Genomic DNA, 21261 nt, shown 5'->3' with positions numbered 1-21261 from the left:
GACCCGTTACAATATAGCTTACAATAATGTTTGTCTATAAGAATGGCATGGAATCACTTGTCAACTGCCACTTTAGAAACTTAATTGATGTTGCCCGGACTTCTTGTTACTTCAGTAACAGGTGTTATTAAGCTGTCCACCGAGGTCGGAGGACAGCCATATATTTTTCAGGCTTTACCAGCGCCTTCATCTCCTCTGCCACTTCTCCGGCAACGAGAAACTGAAAGTAAAGGAAAAAAATATTTGGAATTTTCAAACATTTTCAAACAAACATGCTTAGAAATTAGTTTCAAATCAGTTATTGTTCAAATTGCAGAAACCAAAATTACAATGAGACCACTAATGGCCAAAAACCTGTATATATTTACTTGGGCTATATTTCCGTCCTGGCTGCATCCAAGAAATCACCATTGGATGATTATTCTTATTCTGTGAATTATAATTTGAAGCTTCTGTAGCAGGAAGGCAGGCCAGGTTCAGGATACAGTCCACATGTCTTAAAAGTAGACAGGCCAGTGTAGTGGTGTGGGACACTATCAAGAAATGGTACTCTGGTGCGTAGAGAAGGGCATCACTTCATGCCCAGGCCTCATGTAGAGGGTTCTTGAGTCGTCATTGCCATATCTGATCCGCTTGCTTAGATATCTTGAGCTTCTGACCTGATAACTGTACGTAATTGTTAGACATACAAGACATTGTAATGTTTCTCAGTAAACGCATCCGAAAATTAACTGTTTCTCTTTACCTTTTATTCCACAATTACTGTTTTTTATATTTAACGTAAAAGCCTTATCCGATAAAAAATTATGAAAGGCCTTTTTATAAAGAAAAAAATATTTTTAGAGAAAAAAATATAGAAAGGCCTTTTTTCATATAGAACATGACAGAAAACATTGTAATATTCCTCAGTAAAATCATTCCAAAATTGCTGTTTATATCTTGCACTTTAAAAGAACTTTTTTTTAATATAGAAAATATTAAAGAGACCTTTATGAAGACAGAAAATGAAAATGTAATAATAGACATTTGGCCATTTTTAAATTAAAATTTATATAGACAATTTGACATTTGAATATATAAAAAATTATGACAGAGAGGCCTTTTTGATTGTAGAAAATACAGTAAGACAGACCTTTTTAAGCATAGCATATATAATATACAAGCCTTTTTGGACAAAATATAATTCAAGAGACAGGCTTTTACAATATAGAAAACCTAACATACAGGCATTTTCCATATATAGAAAAATATATCAGACGTACCTTCTTGAGTACAGGAAATAATGGCAGCCTTTTTTGAACTGGCAAAGTATGACTACCAGAATACTAGAAGATTAATAGTGTTGCAATTTTAGCAGTGAAAAAGAACTTTATCAGATTATTGCAAAATATATGAACGGTACACTATTCATACACTATGGTACAATTTTTATACGGTGTGGTATAATAATCATACAGTATTATGATGAAAAAAATGTGGAAGAATGCTTAATTAGATTAGATTGCTGATTTTGGGATTATCTGAGCAGATTATCTGGTCGAAATCTCAACACTATCAGGGAAAAGAGAGAGTGAGTTACAAGCATAAGGATGTCTCAGACTCTTATTTGTCCACCCGAGGAGACATCATTTGCTCATTTATCTCTACGAGCAGGTTTTACTGTTCATTCACGTGTTCTAAAGATTTTGTCTAGCTTTCTTTTAAACTCTTCCACACTTGCTGTTTACAACTTCTGGTGGCAGTTTATTCCATGTGTCACATATGTGTATGTAAGGAAGTTCCAACGATTAGATGTGTAGTATCTCTTCGGCTTTAGCTTCAATCCACTAATTCTTGTCTGGTTTTCGTTTAATATGAAGAGGTAACTGAAGTATTATGCCTTTCAGTATTTTGAATGTTTCTACTAGTTGTCCTCGCAATCGTAGTGTTTCTAAAACTCGCAATCGTCGTGTTTCTAAGTCATATATGTTCAGGTTCTCTGGTTGTCTTTGGTAACCTATTTGCCTGATGGGTGGAATTAGCTTTGTAGCTCTTGTTTGTACCCCTTCTAATCTATTTATGTCCTTTCTTAGTGCTGGTGACCAAAACTGTACTGCATATTCAAGATGAGGTCTAACTATTGATGTGTAGAGCTGAAGCACCGTTTCTTTGATTCTGAATTTGAACTGCTTCTTTATGTATCCCACTAGTTTCTGTGCCTTCTTTTCAGCTTTTATGCACTGCTTTGTGGATTTTAAGTCCTTGGTAATGATGACTCCAAGGTTCTCTTCTTGTTCAACACTATAGCAGCATGTAGTTGGCATGAGGGTTGTTTGTTCCTATTTGTAACATTACATTTATCCAAGTTAAAAGGCATTTGCAATCTTTTTGACCACTCTCCTATTTTCCTTAGATCATTTCTTGAACTTTCCACTGTATCTGGGTCTGCTGCATTTACACCTAGTTTGGTGTCATCTGCAAATTTGGCTATCTTACTAGTTAAGCCTAAATCAATGTCATTAATGTAAATAACAAACAAGAGCGGGCCATGGACAAAGCTCTGAGGAACTCCGCTTGTCACATCTGCCCATTCTGATTCTTCATCGTTTATTACGACTCTCTGTTTTCTATTAGTTAGCCAGTCTTCGAGAGAGAGTGTAGATGCTGAGAGAGAGAGAGAGAGTGTGTAGATGCTGAGAGAGAGAGAGAGAGTGTGTAGATGCTGAGAGAGAGAGAGAGAGAGAGAGAATGTAGACGCCGACAGAGAGAGAGAGAGAGAGAGAGAGAGAGAGAGAGAGAGAGAGAGAGAGAGAGAGAGAGAGAGACCTATACTCCAAAGTGGTTATGAATGGAATAAAAACCAAGTGTTAAATTGTATATATTGGCAGATATGTTGCAATAAACGAGGCACTTACTAGCTCTTGTGTATTAGACGATGTGTTGATATATTAGCTAAGGTATTCATAAATCCTCATACATCCATATAAATCTGAGGTTCCTTTGGCCTTCATGATGTGATGTCTGGAAACAAATCTGCCTGAAAAAAAAACAAATGAAATCATTGGTTACAATTTTCATATTTTCTGAACAAAAATATTAAATATGACATTTTCATGATAAAAATAAAGTTTTATATATAATTACCAAGTGATTACATTGTTTATAGCTTCACTCGCCGGCGGCTTAAAAATTTTGAAATTCACGGTAGCGCTAGTGTCAGTGTAGGTGATTAGTCCCCGCCCACTTTCGAGGTACGAGAAGAGCGACTTCACCAGCGTGATTCAGTTGTTTTTTGCCCTTCTTTCCATATGAGGGGAGGAGGAAGGGCTTGATTTGTAATTACTTGGTAAGTATATATAAAACTTTATCATAAAAATGTCGTTTTTGTATACAGTACGTAACTTTCCAAGTAATTATACTGCTGAATCCCAAATTGACACGTGGGTTGGATTTATGGATTAACTACCCCAAAACATTATGAATGATAATGAGTTAGAGGACAGCAATATTAGCATTGGTACAATGCTTGTTCCTTACCTGGTAAGAGAGCTGCTGCAGGTAGATGCTGCCTCTGGTCAGCACTCATCTTAACCATGTAGGGTGTGGCGAGTTGGCCAGACACACCTCTACATCAGCGGGTACTTTGCAGCAAGGGATGAACCCGGTGACTAACAAAGTATACAAGACGCCAGTTGCCCCTGCCCAGGGCATATACCGACCAACCAAATGACCAGAATCAACAAACACAAACATCGCCTGTACCACAAAATATAAAAACACCACCCACCCATTAAAAGTAAGACTGGTAGATCTCCAGGTATACAGTATCCCCAGGCTCCCCATACGACTCAACACCCAAGTCCACGATGAAGAGAAAAGGAAAGAAGAAAGGCTTCCTACGCTTCCTTCCCCAACACCATGCCAGCCTCAGATAACGGTCCTAAAGCACTACAGTTTCCAAAAGTAGTTCCCACATCACGAAGATAATGAGTCGCAAAGATAGACTTGCACCTCCAGTAAGTCGCTTGAAGAATTGATCATAGAAACAGGTTGTGATTGAAGGCTAAAGACATGGAGACAGCTCTGATCTCATGAGCTTTAGCTTTGATGGGTGTTAAAACCTCTTCTCCAACCTGAGAATGGGCCTCAAAGATCAGATCCTTCAAGAAGAAAGAAAAACTGTTCTTTGATAGGGCACAAGACGGATTCCTAAATGAGCACCACAAATTACTTGTAGGAACTCGAAGTAATTTGTAGGACCTCGAATCTTTTCCGTTCTGCGCAAGCAGTGCCTCAGTGCTCTCACTGGGCACAGAACTCTCTCCTCCCCACCTGGGCCTAGTATTTCCATCAGGCTTTTAATAGTGAAGGAACAAGGCCAGGGCTTGGTTGGGTCTTCATTCTTTGCTAAAAATCCCAGGGTGAAGGAACATACGCCATCACCTTGGGAAAATCCCACTCTCTTGTCAAGAGCATGCACTTCACTGACTTTTGGCAGTTGCTAATGTCACAAGAAAGAGGATCTTCCTGGTAAGATCTCGTAATGAAGCAGAACGAAGAGACTTGAAGCGGGGTCCAAAGAGCCACTTCAAAACTACTTCCAGATTCCAAGAGGCAGCCTCTTGCCCCTTGGATTTAGAGGTATCAAAGGATTTTATGAGATCGGACAGGTTCTGATTAGCAGAGAGATCCATACCTCTGTGCCGAAACACTGAACTCAGCATAGACTGTATCCTCTGATCATAGAGGAGGACAGGCACCTAGATGTCCTCAAGTACAGGAGAAATTCAGCAATGTCTGCTACAGATGTCTTAGAAGATGAGATGTCATGTCTTCTACACCAGGCTCTGAAGATTGTCCACTTGGCTTGATAGACTTTGTCAGAAGAGGAGCACCTACACTTGGCAATAGCCTCTGAAGTTGCTCTTGAAAACCCCTCCTGTCTGAGGAGTTTCCCGACAGTCTGAGCCCTGTCAGAGCCAGAATGGACAACCCTTGGAGGAACCGCCTGAAGTGGGGTTGTCTGAGCAGACCTGGTCGCAGTGGTAACAACCTCAGGAAGTCTGTCAGCAGCTAGAGGAGATCCGGGAACCATTCCTGTCACGGCCAGAATGGGGCCACTAGAGTCATCATGACATTCATTTGGTTGTGGAACTTGTCGAGGATTTCACATATGCAGAATGGCAGGAAGGCATAGAGTTCCTTGTTCAGCCGTGCCAGTCTTGTAGCATCACGTCTGTTGCCCATGCTAGAGGATCTGGTACTGGAGAGCAAAAGACTGGTAGACAATGATTCTTGGACATCGCAAACAGATCTATAAGAGGTCTCCCCCACAGCATCCACAGATCCTCACACACCTGCTGATGAAGAGTCCACTCTGTGGGGAGCACCTGACTGCGACAGCTCAACCCGTCTCCAAGGACATTGAGCTTGCTCTGGATGTACCATGTCACCAACTTGGTCTGGTTGTGGTCTGCCCATAAAAGGAGGGTTCTCACTGGTTCAGAAAGGGAGAATGAATGAGTCCCCCCTTGCTTCTTTATATATGTCAGGGCCGTAGTATTGTCCAAGTATACAGTCACTATTTGATTGTGGACTATTGAAGCAAAATACTGAAGGCCCAGCTGAATTGCCGTCGGCTCCTTGACGTTGATGTGCCAGTGAATCTGGCCCTTAGACCAAGTTCCTGACACTTCTTGGGTGCCTAGAAGCACTCCCCAACCCGGTTCGACTCATCTGCATAGAAGTCTAGGTAGGGGTTCAAAGGAAGAAGGGACTTCCCTTCTGAAAGCCTGCCTTCTGACTTTCACCACCGGAGACCCTCCTTGATTTCTTGAGATACTGGGAAGATGAATGTGTCTGGATGAGCTTTCCTGTCCCAGCTGGCCTGCAGATAAAACTGAAAAGTTCTCATATGTAGCCTTCCTAGGGAAACAAACTGCTCCATGGAGGTTAAGGTACCTAGAAGGCTCATCCATTGGTTCGCCAAACAGGTTTAGTGTGAGTTTATCATCATCCCTAAATAGAGAATTGTGTGTGATGGAATCAGCTGGGACTTCTGAAGGTTGATTAGCAGACCCAACTCTTGTGATAAATGAAGGTTCTTCCGAAGGTCCACCATGCATCTCTCCTTCAATGGCGATCGAAGGAGCCAATCGTCTAAAAGGAGGGAAATGTTTGTCCCCATCAGATGAAGCCACTTGGAGTGGGAGCAAGAACTTGGGTGAACACTTGCAGAGTGGTCGAAAGGCTGAAGCATGAGGCCTGAAACTGGTATACTCTGTTAAGAAACACAAAACATAGATAATTCCTGGATTACAGATGTATAGGAATGTGGAAATAGGCATCCTGCATGTGTATAGTAGTCATCCAGTTGCCCCAGTGTAAGGCATTAGAGGGGAGTGGCCCTTGTCTGCCATGGGCCTTTCCAATGGCTGCCATTCATCACTAAAGCACCAATGGCGCCTATTCTTGGGGCTGGAAGCCTCGAAACTTGAGGATAGCATACTCACTTCCGTTTGGATGCCTTTCCAATGGCAATCCTTTGCTGTGACCTGGGAAGTTGCAGCAGTTCTGAATGAGGCAATAACTGCCCTTGGGCAGACCCCACCAACGTCCCTTGGGCCTCTGGTATGACTGCTCCCAGGTGTAGGGGAGTACGCCAGAGACCTTTGCCTTGGAGCATCGGCGGGACGAGCACCCTCCACTTCCACTAACACTTCACTAACACTAGCACTTTTTTCCACTTTGTCCATAAGGTCACACACTGAAGCACCCAACTAACCACAGTATCCACAATTAACCCCATTTTGACGTCAAAATTACAGTACATGTGAGTTTCGACTCTAGGCTGGCAAGAGAATCGGGTTTGGAACCAAGGGAGCCGGGTAAAGGAGTAGGCTGAATAGTCGGAGAATTGGGAACAGGTGACACAGCAGGTAAAGTTAAAGCAGGAATATCGTCATCAGCAGAACTAACTATGTTCTTGCTATCTACTGTCTGTTTTTCAGCTCTAGCGGCTACCTTACGTTTCCTGTCTCTGTCTAATTTCGCTAAATGAGACCCCAAAACCTTCCATTTTCTAGCATCCCACTCTGAACGTTCGTCACATGTTCAGTCAACCAAACACTCTTGTCCCCTACATTCTACATACATAGAGTGGGCGTCATATTTCACTTTAGTGAGCTTATTGCAGCCTTTGCTGCATTAGCATAGGCTAGCAGCGCTAGAGTCAGACTTACTAGGATAAGTCTAAGAAGTCAACAATCGAGTTATAATTAAAGTCAAATGAAAGAAAAAGCGTCCTAAATTGAAAATTACCAGTCTTGCGAAGAGAGAACCTAACATAAATACAAAGGCCATAGGCTACCAGTACTTCACCCAGAGAAGAATCTCAAAGGGAAAAGCAACGAAAGCCAAAATTTAAGCCGACTACTCACAACTGAACCACTGTCGAAGCCGGCAGAAAAACAACTGTAAAACACTGTTGAAGTAGCTTCCCTTTTACCCCGAAAGTGGGAGAGGGCTAGTCCCCTACACTGACACTAGCGCTACCACGAATTTCAAAATTTATAAGATGCTGGTGAGTGAAACTATAAGCAATGTAATTACTTGGTAAGTTACATATATAAAAATATAAAATGTGAATAAAAATAAATTTCAAAATATTTTTAAATATGTATGTATGCATATATATATGTCTATATGTATGTAAATGTGTGTATATATATATATATATATATATATATATATATATATATATATATATATATATATATATATATATATATATATATATATATATATATATATATATATATATATATATATATATATATATATATATATATATATATACATATATAAATATATATATATACATACATATATACATATATAAATATATATATATACATATATACATATATATACATATATATATATATATATATATATATATATATATATATATATATATATATATATATATATATATATATATATATATATATATATATATATATATATATATATATATATATATATATATATATATATATATATATATATATATATATATATATATATATAATATATATACATACATATATATATATATATATATATATATATATATATATATATACATATATATATATATATATATATATATATATATATATATATATATATATATATATAATATATATACATACATACACACACACATATATATATATATATATATATATATATATATATATATATATATATATATATATATATATATATATATGTGTGTGTATATATATATATATATATATACACTATATATATATCTCCTTGGGGTGGGTTATAATTATAGAAAATTTAAAATACAATTGTTTTGAATTAGACAAAATATACTTAAAATTAAAGAGTTATATATATATATATATATATATATATATTTAGGGAAAATTTATTTTAAATGTAATGGTCTTAATTGGGAAAAATCTATGTGAAAATTTATTAAAAACTTGAGGGATATAATTTGAAAAAAATATTCAAAATGTAAGTCATAATTATAGTAAATATATTATAACTATTCAAAATGCCATTGTTTTAGATTAGGAAAAATATATTTTAAATGAAAGGTTACAATTAGGGAAATTTTATTTAGAATATACTAATTGTTTAAATTAGGAAAAATAGATTTAAAATGCAATGCTTATAATGAGAAAGAAACTATGTAAATGTAAGGAATAACAACTACAGAAAATTGAACAAATATGTAATTTTTTAATTATGTGACATTTATTTAATATGCAATTGTTATCACTAGGAAAAATTTTTAATTCTAAGCCGGCTGTCCGCAGTGAAGTAGCCTACGGCAGTTGACGTTGTCCTATGTTATTTTACTTGCTTTACAAGAATTGAAAGTAATATTTTGTTGGCTGGCTGTAACTTAACTGTAATTGACCTCTGAAGGCTACATGACGGCACTAATGGGTCCCCTGCACCGACCTATATAGTTCAAAGGTAAATTACAGTTTAGCTACAGCCGACCAGCAAAATATTACCTTAAACTCTTGTAAAACAAGCAAAACAACACAGAAAAACATCAACTGCCATAGTCTAGCTCGACTGGACACTATTCAAAGCTTTCGGTCAAGGAGAAGAAACGTAAACAGGTGGTGGAATGGCGCTTCGTGCCTTATCCGCATTTTGAAATATTCTTGGCAAGCTCGTATGTTCTGGCAGGCGGTAATGTTGTGCTGCGTGCGCTAGCAACAGGGGTTACAGAAAATGTAAAAAGAATATTACTTTAAATTCTTGTAATGCAAGTAAAATAACACAGAAAAGTGTCAATTGCCACAGTCTAGCTCGCCATGGAACACCGGCTTAGAAGACGGTAGATCTAAGCCGGCTGTCCGCGGTGGGCTAGGTTATGGCAGTTGACATTTTTTTATAGAACTTTACTTGCTGAACAAGAATTTAAAGTAATATTTTGTCGCTGGCTGTAATTAAGCTAAAATTACCTTAGAACTGTAGCCATTAAGGGGGACCTTGGGAATCTGGGTCCTGGGTGGGTAAAAACACTTTCGAGAATAGCTCACGGTGAGGGGGACCTGTTGGGAATCCGGGGTTCTGGGTGGGGTAAATAACTTGGGAAAAGGTTTGGGCAATTTATTGTTGTATTTCCAGTTATATATGTCATTTGGAACACGAAAAACAAGCGTAAAAATAAGGGGGAATAAATGGACAGTGCGAGCCGTTACAAAGGCACTTTTCACATACCACTACTACTGCTGATTCCAGGCCATGTCAATTCACGCATGCGATCTTACAGGGCAGCTTTCAGTTCATCCAATGCCTCCAACTGAGAGAGTAGTTGGTGGGTTTTTTTTCGGTGGCTGTACCCAACCAATCACGTTGCAACGTTACCCCAACATTACGTGGTGGAGAATTTGGGGGATACATAAACTCAGTTACATGCATTCCTTTTGCTCAACTGTTTTATAACCGTTTTCCTATTCGTTGTAGCTTGTGCCTACAAAGTTCTTCCAGTACTTTTCCGTTCACAAATATATTGACGTCTCTTAAGGCAACATGATTTTACCATAAATAACTTACAAAATTACTTTACATTTGTCGGCAGACACCTGAAGCATGTATATGGGGTAGGAGGAGAAGGGTCTTGCAGGACGTTTCGGCTACCACTTTCTCTCAGTGACGTTAACAGAAACCTTTTTTACATATTTTGTAAGCCCTGTGGTTGGCGCGCACAGCAGCGCAATATTACCGCTTGCCAGAGCATACGAGCCTGCCAGATTATTTTAAAAATGCGGATAAAGCGCAACAGCTTCCGCTACCCCAAAACTGAAAGCAGAAATACACTTTTAGCACCCCAACTTTATCCTTCCTACCCTGTTCCGGTGCAGTTCACCGGCACAGTTCACTCACTCTTCAACCCAGCATGATGACGGACGTAACCCGGAACCTCCCGCTCCTCTGAGCCTGTAACCAAGTGCAATTTGCCTCTTACCTGTGTCAATTGCTACCTTAGTTATAAACCTACATTGTACCGGGGACAACTGGGTATCTGATTGCTGGAGAGCTTATGACTGCCTGAAGGACGAAGGCTACGTGCACTTAACCGTCAATCACTCCATGAACTTTGTGGACCCAGTAACTGGTGCGCATACAAATACTATTGAGAGGAGGTGGAGGGAACTTCTAAGAGACGACGCCCAGGTACGGCCGTAGGGGGTACAACTTCATCAACTTGGCAGTAGCCCATTTTAAAATCCACTTTGATGACCCGGTAAGACGAGGCTCCACTAGCGTTTGTAAAACGGCGGCTGAATTGTACCCTCCACCCCTTTAAGGTAAGGTTCCTAAACTATCTTCTTTATTAGTAGGTAGTTAGGTCACCTGTGTTTTGGTGTTATTAGGTTTTAGTGCTTTTCATGTGTTGAAAAATTATTTTTTGGTAACTGTCATTTAACGCCATGTTTCTACATAACAGTCCTACGTCACTTTACCAACTTGTACCTTTTGTGCAGTAAATCTCTTCCCCCCACCCCTGCTGAACATATGGCTCCCTAGTGGTTACGTAACCCAAGATGGCGGATTTGTTTACCGTTTACGTTTCTTATTTAATGGCAATGCAACGGTTAGTGTGTAGTTGAGGTAGCCTGTGGCAGTTGACGTTTTTCAGTGTTGCTTTGCTTGCTTTGCATGAGTTTAGGTAATATTTTTGCCCGTCGGCTGCAGCTAAACTGTAAATTTACCCTTGAGCTGTATGTGCCAGTGCAGGGGACCCACGGTACCGGTGTGCAGTCTTCGGGGTCTATTAAGCTTTATTACAGCCAACCGACAAGATTTTACTTGAAATTCTTGTTCAGCAGGTCAAGTTCTATAGAAAAACGTCAACTGCCATAGGCTACCTCACCGCGGACAGCGGGCTTAGAATTACCTAGAAGACTACTCTCTGAGTTGGAAGCATCAGGTGATTGGCTCGCCTGTAAGACCACGCATGTGTGATAGGGTCTGGAATCAGCAGTACTAGTAATGCATGAAAAGTGTCTTTGGAACGGCTCCCACTGTCCATTTATTCGCCCTTTTTTTTTACGCTTGTTTTTCGTGTTCCAAATGACATATATAGCAGGAAATACAGCAATAAGGTGCCCAAACCTTTTCCCAAGTTATTTACCCCACCCAAAACCCCGAATCCCCAATGGGTCCCCCTTACCGTTAGCTATTCTCAAAAGTGTTTTACCCCACCCAAAACCCCGATTCTCAAAGGGTTCCCTTTACCATAGGGTGCAGTTCTAAGATAATTTACAGCTTAATTAGAGTCGAGCATCAAAATATGACTTTAAATTCTTGTTCAGCAGGTAAAGTTCTATAGAAAAACGTCAACTGCCATAGTCTAGCTAACCGTGGACAGCCGGCTTAGACCTACCGAAAAATTTATTTAATGGAAGGGTTATAATTTGGAAAAATTTGCTTAGCAGCATAGTCACTTGCAGTTAGGCTAACTGAATTTTGAGTTAAATTAGTCAGCCCATTATTGAGTTAGGTAATTTAAGTTGAATGAAGTACCTAAGGTAATGCAGGTTAGGTTAGGCTTGGACAGGTTACATCAGGCTCCCCAAGTTTCCTGGGGTTCAGCTAAGTAAATTTTTAGTTAAATTAGTCACCCAATTGTTGAGTTAGGCTAAGTTAAGATAAATTAAGAATCTAGGGGTAGTAAGGATAGGTTAGGCTATATTAGACACATGGGGTTAGGTTAGGTGAGGCTAGATTAGGCTAAGTTAATATAGGATGAATTTAACTCATGGGATGTATTATTAACACCGCTAGTTAGGGCACACAAGACTAAGGATGTGTTATTAATACTTAAATTAAACTCTGTAAGACTAGGGATGTGTTATTAACACCTCAAGTTAGGCTACACAAGACTAAGGATGTGTTATTAACACCAAGTTAGGCCACGCAAGACTAAGGACGTGTTATTCTTAAATTAAACTCTGTAAGACTAGGGATGTGTTATTAACACCTGAAGTTAGGCTACACAGGACTAAGGGTGTGTTATTAACACCATACGTTAGGCCACACAAGACTAAGGATGTGTTATTAACACTTCAAGTTAGGTTACACAAGACTAAGGATGTGTTATTTTATTAACACCTTAAGTTAGGATACACAAGACTAAGGATGTGTTATTAGCATCAGGTTAGGCTAGTCAAAGTTAGACCACGTCATACTATGAAAATGATTTTTTCTAATATGAACTTTGGACCAATAATTAATCATGCTTATTTAAAGCCTAAATTCACATAGTTAACATTAACATTGGACCAGTTTAATAATCACACTTATGTAAGGCCTAAATTCATTTAGTTAACATTAATATTGGACCAATAAATAACCTAACTGATATTTAAGGCCTAAATTAATTTTGCTATAAACAACTTTGGTTAATAACATTAATACTGGATCAACCAATAGCCACACGTTTATCTTAGGCCTAAGGCATTCAGTTAATAATATTAGGTTGGCCAATAAATAACCTAATTGATATTTAAGGCCTAAATTCATTTAGTTGATAACATTAACTTTGGTTAATAACATTAATATTGAATCAATAAATAACCACACTGTTATTTAAAGCCTAAATTAATTGCGTTAACATTAATTCTGGTAAATAACATGAATATTGGACCAATAACTAACCACACTTTAAGGGCCAAATTCACTTTACCTCTATAATTCGACATTAATTTCAACATAATTTAACAATTTACCTTCACTCACCTTGCTTGATACCATTAACTCTTGTCAGTAGTATTAATATTGTACCAATAACTGACCACACGTATTTAAGGCCCATATTCAGTTAATGACATTCACTTTACCCTCATAATTCCACCTTAAATTACAACATAATTCACCCTCATTCACCTTAAAATTACATTCACCAACACTTCATACAGTAATTACCACTCACTGTTAATGATTTAACTTGCAAGTACAATTAAAAGTTAATTATTTTCTTTAGTAGCACTTCTCAAAGTCTTTGTTGATCTGCCATCTTGGAAAATAAGTTCTAAGGACTCTAGAGTTTGGTTAATTACAGACTGTTGACTATAGTGCCATCTGTTGAGTGAGTTTTTACATTAAAATGAAATTCATTCAATTTTACAATTTGTAAAATTATTATTATTATTAATTATTATTATTATTATTATTATTATTATTATTATTAATAATAATAATAGTAATAAATCATTATTATTAATATTATTGTTATGATTATTATATATTTATTTCCTAATGCATTCTTTTATTTTTTATATATATTTATTACTGTTATTTATTTATTTATTTATTTATTATTATTATTATTATTATTTTTTTTTTTTTTGTCTATCAGTCATCCTATTCGACAGGGTGTTTTTTTTATAGTGTGGGGTTCTGGCTTGCATCCTGCCTCCTTAGGAGTCCATCACTTTTCTCACTATGTGCTCTGTTTCCAGTAGCACACCCTTCTGCATGAGTCCTGGAGCTATTTCGGCTTCTAGTCTTTCCAGATTCCTTTTCAGGGATCTTGGGATCGTGCCTAGTGCTCCTATGACTATGTGGTACAATTTCCATTGGCATATCCCATACCCTTCTTATTTCTATTTTCAGGTCTTGACACTTATCAGTTTTTTTGTTTCTTTCTCATCTACTCTGGTGTCCCATGGTATTGGGACATCAGTGAGTGATACTTTCTTCTTGATTTTGTCAATCAACGTCTCGTCAGGTCTATTGGCATGTATCACACTATCTGTTCTGATACCATTTGCCTGGTGTTCGTACCACTTATTACTGCAAGCTACCTGGTGTTTCTTGCACAGGCTCTAGTGGAGGGCTTTTGCTACTGAACCATTCCTCTTTTTGTACAGTACTGGTTCTGTGCAAGCGCTGGGCATTCGCTTGCTATGTGGTTTATGGTCTCGTTTTTAATATTGCACTTCCTGCATATGGGTGAGATGTTATTTCCGTCTATTGTTCTTTGGACATATTTGGTTCTTAAGGCCTGATCTTGTGCCGCTGTTAGCATTCCTTCTGTCTCCATCTTGAGGTCTCCCCTCTGTAGCCATTGCTATGTTTCATCACTGGCCAGTTTTTTTAGCCTGTCTCATGTACTGTCCGTGTATTGGTTTGTTGTGCCATTCTTCTGTTCTGTTTTTCATTCTCCTGTCTCTGTATATTTCTGGGGCTTCGTCTACTTTTATCAGTCCTTCTTCCCATGCACTCCTTAGACACTCGTCTTCACTGGTTTTCAGATATTGCCCCAGTGCTCTGCTCTCGATGTTGATGCAGTCCTCTATGCTTAGTAGCCTTCTCCCCTCTTCTTTTCGTGTTCTTTTCGTCTGTATATTTTGCTCTTGGATGTAGTGCTTTGTGTATTGTCATGTGTTTCCTAGTTTTCTGGTCTATGCTGCGGAGTTCAACCTTCGTCCACTCCACTGCTCCTGTGCTGTACCTGATTACTGGTGTTACCCATGTGTTTATGGCTTTCGTCATGTTTCCAGCGTTGAGTTTTGACTTGAGTATCGCCTTAAGTCTCTGCATATATTCTTTCCTGATCGTGTCTTTCATCTCTTGGTGTTTTATATCTTCTCCTTCTATTATTCCCAGATATTTGCATAGTGTCTCATCTATGTGTTTGATGCTATTCCCGTCTGGCAGCTTTATCCCTTCAATCCTTGTCACTTTGCCTATTTGTATGTTGACCAAGGCGCATTTTTCTCTTACGATACAGCTTGATGTCGTCCATGAGCATCAGATGGTTAATTCTGTTGCTTCCTTTCTTGAGTTGGTACTTAGCATCTATTTTCTGCAGTACTTTTGTTATGGGAATCATGGATACTACGAAGAGTAGTGGGGACAGTGAGTCGCCTTGAAAGATCCCACTCCTAATGTTAACCTCTGCTAGTCTTATCCCAGAGCTTGCAATTACTGTATTCAGTTGTGCATTGTATTTTTAATAAGCTGATGGTGTTTTCCTCTGCCTCATACATTTTCAGGCGTTCTATTAGCTACGTGTGCAGTATCATATCGAAGGCTTTCTTGTAGTCAATCCATGCCATGCTTAGGCTGGTTCTCCTTTTCTTTCTATTCTTCATTACCATTTTGTCTACCAGGTGCTGGTCTTTTGTGCCCCTACACTTCCTTCTGCAGCCTTTCTGTTGGTGGGGGATGGTGTTTGTATCCTGTAGGTAGTTGTATAGTCTTTCATTGATGATACCTGTTAGTAACTTCCACATTATTGGTGGGCAAGTGATAGGCCTATAGTTACTTGGTATATTTCCCTTGTTTTTGTCTTTCTGTACTAAGGATGTTCTCCCTGTGGTCGTCCATTTGGGAGCATGGTGGTTTGTGATACAATACTGGAGTTGTTCTGCTATTCGTGTGTGTAGGGCCTTGAAATTTTTGAGACAGTATCCATGGACTTCACTGGGACCTGGGGCTTTCCAGTTTGGCATTTTCTTTAGTTGGTGTCTGACTGTGTCTGTCGTGATCTAAGTGAATCTTTGTTTTGTTCTCGCCATTTCTTCTGCCTTGACTTCTTGGAGCCATGTTGCATGTTTGTTGTGTGATACCGGATTGCTCCATATATGTTTTCCCAGAGTCTCTTACTTGGTTCAGTTCAGGAATTTCCTGGTAGTTGTCTTCCCCTCTTAGTTGGCTGCATAGTCTTTTCTGGTTGGTTCCAAAGAGTTTGTTCTGTTGGTATCCTTTATTCCTGTTCATGTACCATTCGATCTTATGTGCTTCGGCCTTAAGCCTCTGTTTTATATCCTCTATTGTGTTTTGTGCATTGCCAGGAAACACCTTTACATAGACAGTATATGGAGGCTATGGCTTAAAAGAGGTTTTACATATCAGTTTCACAGATACACAGCGCTGTAAACAAATCGTACATACGCCTCTCCCTACTTTTGAGGGTATTTCCAGTCATGCATCAGGATTTAAAATTCTCTTCTTCAGATGTCCTCCTAAAAAGGTTCACCAAGTCATTCCTGGCTTTCATGGGCTGAACAAAAGGAAAACCTTCAACACAGACAAGACAAAGTCAAGACCTTCGATCTGGAAGTAAACAGAATATTGAGGCAATATTTATAATAAAAGAACTACATTAGATAAAAATATGAAGAACTGGAAAATATGGTATTTATTTTTCAGGTGCCTCAAGACTACAGCACATATTCTTCAAGCCCCAGTTACACTGTCAAGTCCATTGAAATTTAACAAATACCGGTACATAATCTCCTTCACCTGTGGCACAGAGGGATATTTGGTGGTAAACTCAATCAGTCTGACCTTTTGCCAAGAACTTAACTCAGTCTTGTTAACTGGATATCAAGAAATATGTACTACCTTTCCAACCCATATTCCTTTTACTCCTTAGTTATGAAAACTGAAACGTTGACTCTCAAAGGCAAAAACCAAAGGAATCAGTCCTACACAGGGGCAGGAAAATTTCAGACCTGAATACAACAAAATAATACAAAATAAACATGAAAAAGAAATGGAGACACTTAGCAGATTGAACTGATGTCACTAGACTTCCCTGTTGCTTTCATTGCATCAATTAAGATGGAAAGAATCTTGTCTTTTAGGAAATTTTAACATCTAATTTTGCTATTTATCATTAACGTAGAAGCAAAGCATTTTATTACTGCATCCAAGATGTAAACAAAATTCCCAAAACTCATGAAGTAAAATTCAGCCTTTAAAATAAGAGAGAGAGAGAGAGAGAGAGAGAGAGAGAGAGAGAGAGAGAGAGAGAGAGAGAGAGAGAGAGAGAGAGAGAGAGAAAGGAATATAAGGGTCTTGTAATTTATAATATTAAAAATCTGTTGTAAAATAATTCAACCAAAGTTTCCCATATCAGAATGTTGAAGCTATTGAACATCAATGATTAAACAATGCACATGGTGCACTATGAGCATTACAAAATAGTGTGTGCAGTGTTTTTTTGCCTCTAGCTGTGCCCACTTTCAGCCTTTTAGCCTCCATTTCCTCTTCCTTCTTCATCTTGGCTGTCCAGCTTATTCAACGATTACTTCTCAGTGCTACTGTGTTTTTTTCCAGTTCCACCTTCAGATCCTTGTATTTCATATCCTTTACTTTCTGGACCTCTTATCTTGTTGACCAACCACTCCAGCTCCTCTTCCCACCGTCCCAAGTGTGGAATGACCGAAAGTGCCCCAGAGCTTGGCTAGACAGTCTAATTTCATAGAATCAGATCAACATTGTCACCTACAACTTCGTGTAAGAGGTAGACAAACAGACAGATAGAGAGAGACAGGCAATATGATTTGTTTATAAATAAGCACAACAATTATGTAAGGCAGATACACCAGACAGGAAGCAAATACACAAATATATCAGGATGGGAAATGGCAGTCTGCTGGAATGGATGTTTTTACTGCTGGAATGAATGTAAGTAAAAACTCGACTCCTCAAAAACCCACACAATTTCTAGATCAAAACTGTTTACTAACACTATCTATTACAGTCACCTGGACACAATTCACGGCAGAGCTATAGTAAGCCAAAAGATAACACATACCGAGGATACTCGTGCACCGTTTAATCAGGTCAGAACATCAAGATATTGTTTAAAACAATAAAAATATAGAGTTCTTACCCTCGCTTTCGATAGAAAATTAACTTAGAGTTGTGACATAATCTGAAGCTGTATTTTTAAACCAAATAACTGACACTGATAAAAGAAAATTATTACAAAACTGAAACTATTAATGAAAGACGAAGGAGGGTCTAATATTCTGTTGTATCGACGAGCCAGTAGCGAGTCCAGCCTGTGATGAGCCCGTGTGACGTCATTGTCTGGCCGACCAGTGGGTCCTGAGTCGTTCTACCTCTGAAACCAGATAAGACACGTAATGAACTTCGAGTTAAGTTGCAGATTGTTCAAACTTTGCACCACGGACCGCATGCAACCCTTGGACCACGAGTTAGAAGGAATGTTATGCTGCTGAGAATGGAATAGATATTAGGTCAAAGGCCAACCTACGGGACCTATGAGGCAATCCAGAGCTGGAATGGAAGCAAAGTAACTAGATTTGAAAGGTGTAAATGGAGGAAAACCTTGCAGTTGCACTATGAAATAAGTGTTAGGAGAGGGTGGACAGCAAGACGGAGGGAAGATAATATGAATGGAGGTACAGTAAACGGAATGAAAGGGATTGCAGCTAGGGGCCGAAGGGGACGCTGCAAAGAACCTTAAATAATGCCTACAATGAACCCCATGAGGTGCACTGATGGCGCTACCCCCCTACAGGGGCTGCTGAGAATGTGTATTTGTTAGCTCTAGCAAAACATTTCAATCCTACGGATAAATGTACATATAAGCTGAAATAAACTATTATGCCTTTGCTTCAGCGTATGTAGGTTTGAATCACACTACGGAAAGACTGAGCTTGTTCAGGACAGAGCTTGTTCAAGCAGTATCAAGCGTGTTTGAAAAGTTGAAGGAACTCGAGGAGTTAGGAGTCCATTGTAGCTATTGAAAGAAATACAGGGTTGTGGTGAGTGCGACATAGATTTTACATTTTTTTTCAGCATACATAGCAAAGTACTACGAAATACTATTCGGCAATAGTGTTTCGTGGTCTATTTCGTATGATGAAAAACATACTACAAACAGTCAGATAGGTAATTAAATATATATTAGTAGCATGTGTTGAGTGGGCTGAGTCATAACTGGACTTTTACTCTTTCAACTGAAAACTATAGATAAAAGTTCCTCTACCTTGAAAGAGTGAAACAGAAAACCATTATCTACAAAGCTACTATTAACACACGCACATAAGCGAGCACGTTAAACAGATCCTTAAAGTTGCAGTATCTATGGATATTTGGCTATCATCACCCGTAATCATTAGAGTACATAATATTATCAAATAATGGAAGTATAAAAATCGGATCAAAGATTAGCGAACCCACTCGCAGCTGGGTTCGCTATTCTTTATAAGAAGGTTATTGGGTTCGTTATTCTTTACATGGGAATAATCGGGTTCGCTGTTCTAGACATGAACACTTCGGTACCAGACATTTGATCTCCCAGGGGCTAGTACTAAACAAGGCGAAAGACATTTGACACCCCAGGGGTTAGTACTAAACACGGCGAAACTGCGTAGATGAATCACTGTTTCGCCATGTTTAGTACTAGCCCTCATGTGCAATTGGAGTTTGGACCGGAAAGGGTTGGCCATTCTTTACATGGGGATCATTGGGTTCGCTGTTCTTGACATGGAGATGTTGGGTTCGCTAATCTTGACATGATCCTAAAACCTTTAGATATCTTCATGTGGCACTGATTAAGCACCATTTATTCTAGACTAATGTGTTTGTCAGCTGTGTTTGCAAAGCATTCCTGTTTTTACTCTGATCTTCACTTTATTTTTGGAACGTGACACTACAAATGGCAAAAGAATATTTTCAGATATCCAAAGATTACTTTTCTAAAAGCCTGACTAGGCAAAGAAGTAAATAACTGTGGTTTATCTCGGTTATCAGTGCAATAACGAAACATGAAAGTAATCGATGTGTCAGGAAAAAATAAAAACTTAACGAGAACTTAAATCCACTGAGAGAATATAAAGATAAATGAAGGAGATGCTAGCTGCTCTTTGTACACCAGTTCTATATCACCCGTCAGTCAAGGATAGCCGATTTGTTGACTGCAGTATCAAAATGCTGCCTTAGGCCTAACGGACAGATAATGCTTCGATACCCTAGCTATGGCAGTGAGTGCACTGGACACTGGAACTCTGCTGGTTTAATTATTCCTTTTTGAGAGCACTGGGACGTCATGCAGATTTAATGGGCTGTGCATTTGGACCTGAAGTTGACACAAAGTGATAATTCCCTTGGTATACGATATTTCTAGGACAATACCCTTTGATATAGTGCTTTCATTAAACTAGCTGCGAGTGCTTTGGGGAAGAAATGTCGTACCCTTAAAGGATTTCTCCGGTTATGTGCCGAGTCTTACGGGAAAATTTGAGATTTTTTTCGGTACTTTGCTAATTTACTAATACTCTTTACTTACATTGTCAGAAAAAATCAACACTAGTCACAGGAATGTAGCAATGTTTTAATTCTCCTCCTCAGCAGCATGGTTTAATGCGTAAGAAGCATCAAAAAGTCATGCAAGTGGAAAATCCCGGGGAACGCCTGAGATTTTTATGCCAGTAAACTTAATACGTCCAGGTGGCTCAAAATTTCGTATCGTTGTCCTGAAATCCCTCAAAAGCGAATCTTAGGTAAACATTATGTAGCACTGAGTAGCTCTGGAACCTTCTTTGGGTTTTTCAACTAATTATTATTCCACTTCGGTGTCAATTTTTCCTAAGGTAAGGCGAATTCCATATGAAATTATAATTGTGGCCTAATATTTGTGCGTACAAAAGAGCCACACACACAATTGTGTGTGTTTTTATTTAGGTCCGTTCGAATATTAAACGACATTGTGAGAAATATCCCAGAATCTTACAGCGAAAATAATATCCATATTCTCCATCTTTGCTGCCCAATTTTTTAAGAAAAAGGAGAATTGAAAAAAACCTAGAGTCCTTCTTTGTATGCTGGGCAACAAAAGCTGCGTAACAGAATTATTGAAAGGTAAAAGGCTTCCCGTCCATACAAAGAAAAGAGGAAATAGTTTGAAAAAAAAAGGCGTATCATATGACCGAAGGACACACGGAACCC

The 21261-nt window shown here is 38.5% G+C and overlaps 1 long non-coding RNA gene across 1 annotated transcript; it reads right to left on the bottom strand.

The window, feature by feature from the left end:
• Positions 1–24: 24 nt before the first annotated feature.
• Positions 25–13550, bottom strand: LOC136838341 (uncharacterized). The gene is made up of 4 exons (XR_010852946.1): positions 13285–13550; positions 2895–3016; positions 369–659; positions 25–220 (listed from the first exon to the last, which is right to left on the bottom strand). It is a non-coding gene; the product is annotated as an uncharacterized lncRNA (long non-coding RNA).
• Positions 13551–21261: the final 7711 nt, after the last annotated feature.

The sequence above is a fragment of the Macrobrachium rosenbergii genome, chromosome 4, assembly GCF_040412425.1.
Source record: "Macrobrachium rosenbergii isolate ZJJX-2024 chromosome 4, ASM4041242v1, whole genome shotgun sequence".
Taxonomy (NCBI): Eukaryota; Metazoa; Arthropoda; class Malacostraca; order Decapoda; family Palaemonidae; genus Macrobrachium; species Macrobrachium rosenbergii.
The sequence above is the reverse complement of the archived record's forward strand: the minus strand, read 5'-3'. Positions and strand labels throughout refer to the sequence as shown.